We start from the raw sequence: 8754 nt of genomic DNA on the forward strand, positions 1-8754 counted from the left end.
TATATATATATTTAAAATCATCAATCAAATGAAATTAAAAAAATACAAAATTCATATATTATACACATTTTGTATCCTATATCATAGATAACCCCGTAAGTTTATGGGTAAACCAAGGCGATCTATTTTGAATAAACACAGACGACGTAAGGCCCCATAAAAAAATGTGTTAGTTTATCACCATATCAAAGAATAAATACTGATGAGGGAGGGAGGTTTTTTTTTTTTGCTAACCCCACCCCAATTTTACCGATGTTTATACTGTACAACTAAATCAATGGTTAGGGACACATATGAAAAGTAATAAAAATGGAATCAAATTTATATTTAACAAATATGTTTTTGTTGTACCAGTAAACATTTTGCAAGAAATCCTGAGCTTTTCAAGCGAAAACAGATGGAAAAACGACCCGGTTGAAATAAAAATATATGTTGATTAAAAAAAAAAAAATTTAAAAATCAGAATTTCCCAAAAGTGATGAGGGAGGGGGTGATGAACTAATAATTTTTTTATGGTGCCTAAAGCCCGTACGATATTAATTTCTTCAACCTGTCATGGGATTCTAGACGTTTTTGTGGTTACATTATAAAACCTTTGGCAGAGTATTAACATCCTATTACACCTAAAGGTACAAATACGATTTGTTGGATTTCTATTTAAAAAACCTCATTTTACCTCAGCCTCAAAATACACCGCGAACGCATCCTCTTGATTGTTTTGTAATCTATTTTGAATGCGATACTATCGTGAAAGTACTGCAGCTGACCATTTTCTTTTTATGATGCTATGCCTTCGTAGAGTATTCTGCCAGCAGATCTACCATTTTATTTCCTTATAACAACCAGTCACAACCATATCCTTTTTTTTTCGTATTTTTGCTCGCGTGTTTAGGTCGATGCTGGCTTGACACAAATAATCAGTTTATAGTTATTTCAGTTTGTTTTTATCCATTGTTTTCCTCATTTTCACACATTCTAAATTGGGGGTTAACACGACGTTGGAAAATTTATAACCTAGACTGGTCAGAAGCAGTGATACGTTTCCCAATTAAGGCAGATATTATGGCGCTAGTGGGGAGGTTATGAAGAGTAAAATACCATCACACCTACTTATTCAGGCTTGACTCGAGAGATATGCAATTTAACCTTTCAATAGTGGCGTAACGAGGGGGCCTGAGGCTTCTGGATAATGTTTTTCAAGCGGCTGTGCCCGGATTGGGCCTTGTTGAGTACATGGCAACCTTTACTAGAAACGTTATTATATCGTTCACAAACGTTGTGGTTAGGTGTATCAAAGGTAACGTAGAAAAGACGTTGTAGAAACGTTTGAACATGTTAGTTGTGAAGTATGTTCTAATACGTATTTATATCGTTCTATTAAAAATACACCATTGAACTGTAACGTTGTTATAACTTTCTTAAACCTGGGAGATTACCCCCACGCGGTTCGAAGGATATTTTTATGTTTTTACGCTCTCCTCCAAGTCCTCGGTTCGACTTGGGGGCAATGGACATTAATTCTGGAGTGACCAATCAAAAATGAGCCAGAAATACTTTACACCTTAGAAAGAACAACTCAATTTGCAACTAATCACCAAGGGCTAACTTACAATAACGAGTACAGAATATAAAATTACACGCGCCTGTCCCACACAAACAAGTGTTGTCCCACAACCGCGCCGTGTTTACTTACGTTCATGCTGCCGTCTTGTGGGGCAGCATAGGTCAAGGGACTTCGGAACATCCTACCAAAGAATAGATTCTTTGATCCTACTTTCACCGCTATACGCAACTCGTCACGCAGCTAGCCTCATGCTGCTCAACCGCGGCTGCTGCGCGTGCGCCTGCTTAATGATGTGGTAGGTGCTCTGCATGTGAACCGATACCTAGCGAGATAGTTAGGTGGGGACCGGCCGCGCGTGGACTGCTAGGCCGAGGCTAGTCTAGAGAGTACTGTTCTGTACTACCACCAAGCGAAAAGGTCTACGCTGTATTCGACGGTACGAAAATTTTTCTAATACAAATTTAAATTTAGATATTTCCTTCGAGAGTAATTCGTTACTAACATGTATTGGATAGTAGCCAATATGATTATAGAAACTTTATTATGGAACAATTTTGGAATGGAACAGTTCGTCAAAAAATGAATTTCAATTAATAGGATTTTTATTAATTGCTAGTCGATGAGAATTGATTTTGGTCTAAGTTATTTAGAACATACATGATTTTAAATTAGGAATACTGTACCGTATTTTTTGTAGGCATAGGCCTTGTATACATATATTATTGTTCTGATATCAGGGTTTTAGTTAACAAAAAGAAAAAGAAACAATTTGGCTAATTCAGTATGAAAATAATTAGCCAAATAGAAATTTGATTAGCCAAACAAATGAATATAGGCCTAAGCAACGATAGATTCAATTCCGTTAGCTTTTTGGCCAATTTTGAACGAAAATAAATTGAGCTTTTATTAGGATTTGGCTACTTGCTTGACAGCTTAAACACTGTGATATTACTGTTAAATGGCCAAAGAAGTGTCCTCATTATGGAATAAAAACAGTTTAACGAATTGAATTGAAAATATTTGGAATTGGGAATTTCCAAATTTCCAATATCAATAGCTGAGAAACAATAAATCTGAAGTTATTGCCCCTGCACTGTACGTTGGCTACAGACTGGAAAATCTATTTCAATAGCCGTATTCATCTTTTGATGTTGGAATCGTTTTGTTAGATTGACTCATTGTGGCACCCGTTAATTCGGCGAATTGTGGCACCCGTTAATTCGGCGAATTGTGGCACCCGTTAATTCGGTGAACTGTGACACGTTTGGTGAAAAGTGCGAATTACTTGAAGTGTGGATTTATGTGGGACTTTTAAATTAGAAGGCCACTCATCATACGGTGGGCATCTATTTAGTGACAATTCGCCTTTATACATTGTTGAACCCACGAATACGTTGAGGTACCATTGAACGATTGAATAATCTGATGCAACCACGATGCAAACTAAGAGTAATGGGAAGTCTCGGGGTGGGTGGGGGTAAATCGGGTGTTCCGCCCTCAAAGATAAACTACCGTACGACTCCTCCAAAACAATACCTGGCACAAAACAGTTAATCCTTATCGATTCAGCATAAGAAATATGAAATACGGTGTGGGTAAAGATAACAAAATAGTGTAAAAAAATAATGAACAGTAGAATATTTGTATAATGTATTGTAGCTAATCTAAGTTCTATTATTACTATTGGAACATGGATAGTAGGCCTATTAGTAGGCTTATATGAACTACGGAAGTACTGTAGAACCTCTATTAAGGGGACATAATAGGTGTCCCCATGTAGTTAGGACAGCATAATATGTATACAATAAATATATGTTCCATAAGTTAATGCGATATTGTTGTATGTGATAGCGGAGGGGTGTATGGAGAGGCCTTTTTTTATGATGAATTATGAATTATTTTTTTAATTATGTAATAGGCTTATTTATTTGGGTTTAACATTAGAATAATTGGGACATTTGTTTTAGAAAATAGGGAGCTACTAATGCGCGTTAAAGTATAATAGATTCTTTAAATAATCATACTATGTAACATGAAAATTTATCACCAACTATAGACAACAGACTATATTAGCTTTTGAAACTGCCAATTTCCAGATCGACCAATAGCTTTCTATGCAGATTGGAAATTCCAATTTCTGCATTTTTTGTTGCTCTGCTTATCACGTGACATTATAATATAATGTATTTTGTGAAAGGTGCGCATGCCTGGGGTGTGGCTTTTAGGTGGTAAATATATATAAACCTCTTGTATTGATATTATGTCAATATAACATCACCATCCCTTCTTGAAGTTGTAGGCACTACCTCGCAGTAAGTACCCCAAAATGTATTGCAAATTGCCGTTATTAAAACTAGTTGTAGATTCGCAATTTTAGAAATAAAAGCGGTATAGGATCTGTAATAGATAATAACAATGATGATGATGGTAATGATATACTATTTAATATTATTATTATTATTATTATTATTATTATTATTATTATTTATTATTATTATTATTATTATTAAATTATTATTATTATTATTATTGCTATTATTATTATTATTATTATTATTATTATTATTTCGTAAACCCGTGGCATTAATTTTTTATCTCATCATGAGATATATTATTTTATCCCACAACTAATTAAATAAAAAAATTTTGAATTCGATCTACTGAACTTCAAGAACGATCTCTGTAAATAGATTTATTTTTATAATTCGCAACGATTGCAGTTCGCAAAGAAGTCGATCGAATAGACCTAAAATTATGTTTGTAAATGAATACACTATTTAACATCAGTTGAAAACAAATTAAAAATCAATGACATACATTCCGGTTATTCAACCTTTTTAAAATGGTGGCCAGTTTTAAATTTGTTAGGACCAGTAGCTGGCTGGCATAAATTTATACATCCAATATTTTTCACAGCCCCACACATTTACTTATAATTATAAGCCTACAAGTCTTTTAAATGTAGCCTTTGTTTTCAACATCAGTATGATAGACCTTATTTTATAAAAATATAAAAATGAGGGAATGCAGTGCATAAGGGTTGTGTGCAGAACAACAACTTGCACTCCAGGCTTTTCTATTATTATTATTATTATTATTATTATTATTATTATTATTATTATTATTTTTATTATTATTATTATTATTATTATTATTATTATTATTATTATTATTTTCTAACGAGCATTACCGTACAAGTTCCCTTTTTGAGTTGAGCAACCAAATGTTGATTGACGTCTGTATACGCGCGTCTGTAAAGTTTCCTTGAAACCCACCCTCAATCATGAACAAAAAATCGCCTGCCTTCGTAAATTCTGTATTTAGGCATATTGGGGGAGGTAGGCACTCTTAATGGAGCGACGCTCTAGTTCTCTTTATGCTAACCACGGAGACTAGCGGAATACAACCACATTTAAACTCCATCTAATTTAACGAAAACAATTAAAAATATAATTAATTAGGACATTTAATTTTTTTTTAAATAAAGTTCTCCGAAGGTTAACTACAGAATTTAGAGTACGCTGTGGTTAATGTGCTACCGGTATAGGTTGTAAAAATTGTATTGAGTAAAAAAAATCTTTCGAATAAAAATATCTTTCGCTTGACATTAGGAATTAATCATTTGTGATACAAAATGATAAGCTTACCGGAGTGCAGGCTCGAAAGCAGGATTTTTATAGGGTGAGTGCGAATTTGTGGAAAGTGGACAAAAATGGGTCGGGGATGGGGGCTAAGGACATAGCCTTTTGAGGTCGAGTGGGCAGATCCCCCTCGCGCTCAGATGTTCTAGATATTGTGAGGTTTTAATATGAGGGGTCAGGAAGGGCCCTTCAGAGATGGAAGGTCGATATTACCTCAGCCCCACCATGGTTGGGGCTGGGGTAGGAAATTTTAAATTATGACACCCCCAGGAAGATGGAAATGCCACTCTAAGATTAAAAAGTTGGAAATTGCGAATATGAACAAATAATTACGAGTGTTTTACTTCGTGAATGAGATAGGTAGACTTTAAAAATATATAAAATCGAGAATTCATAAAATAAGCATTACAGATCTATGATTGCGAACAAGGTAGGGCAAGCAAAAAATCAATTTGTTGTTGTTTTGAAGCGAATACCGCTCTACCGGGCCAGGGAGGGACTTTGACATAATAATGGGGCAGTGGCAGATTCAGGAATTCGAAATAGAGATGGGTGTCTAATGAGGGACTTTCACTGAAAAAGAGGTCCAGGTCCACCCACCTTAGCCGTCCGCGGTCCAACCATGGTTGAGGTTGAGGGGAAAAAAAATTATGATTATGCTACCTATACATGGCCGGAAATGGGTCTCTCAGACTTAAATATGATTATAAATTACTGTGTGTTTTGTTTTTTCTCCATTATCTTTATAACTTTTAAAAATTTGTTGGGGGCTGGGTCGGATCGGTCCCCCCTTAAATCCACCACTTGGGGTCTATAACACCTCAGCCCCACCATGATATGAAAATTTGTTATTATGGCACCTCCAGATGGCCGAAAATGGCACTCACAAACTTAAACGAGAATAAATATAAATTTTTGGCGAAGCCTAGAAAGAGAGAAGATGAGTTTTGTACATGGCGCGTTATTGACACACAAGCGGTGGGGAAAACACTCAAATTCCTTAAAAAAAACTTACAAATAAAGTTAAAAGTCCTTTCTTATATACAACAAATTAGAGGCAGTCCTAGTTGGAAACTGCTCTGATCGGGCAAGGTTTTTTGTGGATGGATTTCTGGAACGTGTGAGAGTGTCTTAAATTTTCTACCCCGGAAAATTCGGACCTTTTGTGATTAGGGGTGGGGTGGGGGAGGGATTGCGTACAAAGCCGTCGCACCTCCCTGCGTATGGGCCTGCTCACAGACTTAAACAAGAATCAAGATAATTCTAGTAAAACCTATAGAAAGAGAGAAGATGATTTTTGGTGTGACATTCATTCTATTTGTTCTTCAACTCAGTGCACATCCTAAGAAAGAAGGTGAGTTTCGTACGTGGTGAGCGCAGGGACGTATACGGAGGGTGGGGGGGAGCCGTGAAAGCCGCGGCTCCCCACCCCCACTTTTGTACACAGTGTTAACATTTTAAAGGTTGTTCTTGCTAACCAATAAAAATTCTTTCCAGGGACCACTCAAAATGAATACCGTTACTTCTAAACTGTGTATGCATCAGCACACGTTATACATAGGCCTACTATAATAACACATAGGCCTACTATAATAACACATAGGCCTAAGCGTGATGTAAAAAAATCTTAAATCCATAACTCCCAGCCCAGGTCTTTTCAGATACAGAAATGTGCTATTGTATGGCTGAGTTTGATTTTTGTCCTTTTGCAAGCTCTACAAAGTTTTGTTGTATTACTACAGTACTACAAGTAGTAATAATAATAATAATTATGATGACGACGATGATGATGATGATGACGATGGTGATATTAGATAATAATATCAATAATATTAAAAAATGAAGTAAACTTTGTTAGGCCTAAGTTGTCCTGGATATTAAGTAGATCCCTGATGAAAGATCACGAGAAATTTGTTGGCGCTTCATTTTTATTATATAATGATGATGTGATGATGACGAATTTTACTATATAAAAGTACCATTTCCGGCCACCTAGGTACGATTTCCTCAAATTTTCTCACCTCAGCCCCACCATAGTTAGGTTGTGAAATCACATCTTTGAAGTATGTGATGTACATACTCAAAGACAATCTTTATGGTTGCCGAAAATCCCTAATAAAAGATCATGAGAAATTTGTTGGCGCTTCATTTTGAGTATATATAATGGTGATGTGATGATGATGAATTTTAATAAAATGTAATTTTCTGGTCATCTAGAGGTACTATTCCCTCAAATCTTTGCACCTCAGTTTCGTCTGAGGTGGGTGTCGACTCACGAAATATCACCCCTCCCCCACCTTTCAAAACAGATTGCGCCTTTCCTGGGTATGACATTAAACTCCATTGAGTCGACACCTGACTCAGAGTAGGGTATGTCTTAGTGACTGCTGATGAGGCGAGAATGCATAAATTTGTTTTTAAGATGTGATCTGGTTTTACATGCCCATTTTTTGTGATTATAACTATTTTGGATAAGAGTGGTTGATCCTAGTCCCTTTCCCCTAAATGTTTTTAATGAAAAAAAAGAAAAGAAAAATATAGGCCCCCTATCTAAATGTAAGTCTGAGCATGGAGGAAATAATCTGGTCTTAATATATTTCCTCCATGGTCTGAGAGTGTAATTTCCGGCCATCTAGAATTGCCCTAATCATAACTTTCTTACCTCAGCCCCAACCAGGTTGGGGCTGAGTTGGGACGGTTCCTCCATTTGTAAAAGTCCCTCCCTGGGTCACTTCTCAATTGAATTCCTGAGTTGAGTTTATATAATGATTGTCCGGCTTACTAATATTATTTATAATGCACCTGTTGCAATTTTCACTTTATCATTTCAAAACAGTCCTAAAAACCTTCAGAGCGCGCTAATTTCCAAGGGGCTTCGCCCCTGGACCCCCGGGTCCTACGTACCTCGCATAACGGCTTCCCCCCCCCCTTTTTTCGAAATCCTGGTTACGTCCCTAGGTGCGCGCAACCGGCGGGAAAACACTTAAATTCCTCAAAAAGGTTATAAATACAGTTGAAAGTCCTTGCTTGCACGACAAATTCGAGGCATTGGAAACTCCCTCTCCCTCCCCGCATACGGGCCTGGAGTGTTTATCGTAAACCCCGACACCCCCCCCCTACCGGCCCGCGTACGTGCCCGTAGTGTCTATCGTAAAGTCATCAATGATGCTTCCAAGTTGCTCAAACTAAGCTCCAACACACATTTTTTTTTTATAATTTTATGTACCACAAACATGTTTTCTTTCTTGAACTGATAGCATAGTCAGTGCTAGTACAGTATTTAGTGTTTTGATTAGTGTATTTATTAGCAAATGTATAGGTGTATCATTTAAAATAGTCATTAGTTTGAAACTGATGGCTGTCGTATTGTTCTTGACAGGGACGTATCCAGGGGGAGCTGTGGGAGCCGCGGCTCCCCCCACCCTTTGTACACAGTGTTAAAATTTTAAAGCTTATTCTTGAGCCAATACAAATTCTTTCCTGGGATCACTTAAAATAAACACTTCTAAACATGTAAATATGCATCAGTACACGTTATACATAGGCCTA

The 8754-nt window shown here is 36.6% G+C and overlaps 1 protein-coding gene across 2 annotated transcripts in view; it reads left to right on the plus strand.

Annotated features, from left to right (window-relative positions):
• Nucleotides 1–8754, plus strand: part of LOC117123222 (myosin light chain kinase family member 4-like) — a 13528-nt gene that overhangs the window by 504 nt on the left and 4270 nt on the right. The window contains exon 1 of one of the 2 annotated variants that reach the window (XM_033269072.1): nt 3809–3876. The exons of the other annotated variant lie outside the window; for it this stretch is intronic. The gene's annotated coding sequence lies outside the window, so the exon portion shown is untranslated. Of the gene's footprint in view, nt 1–3808; nt 3877–8754 lie in introns of those variants that run through there. 2 annotated transcript variants of the gene reach the window in all.

Source organism: Anneissia japonica, unplaced genomic scaffold (assembly GCF_011630105.1).
Source record: "Anneissia japonica isolate Jap-2015-1 unplaced genomic scaffold, ASM1163010v1 scaffold1258_len173354_cov150, whole genome shotgun sequence".
Lineage (NCBI taxonomy): Eukaryota > Metazoa > Echinodermata > Crinoidea > Comatulida > Comatulidae > Anneissia > Anneissia japonica.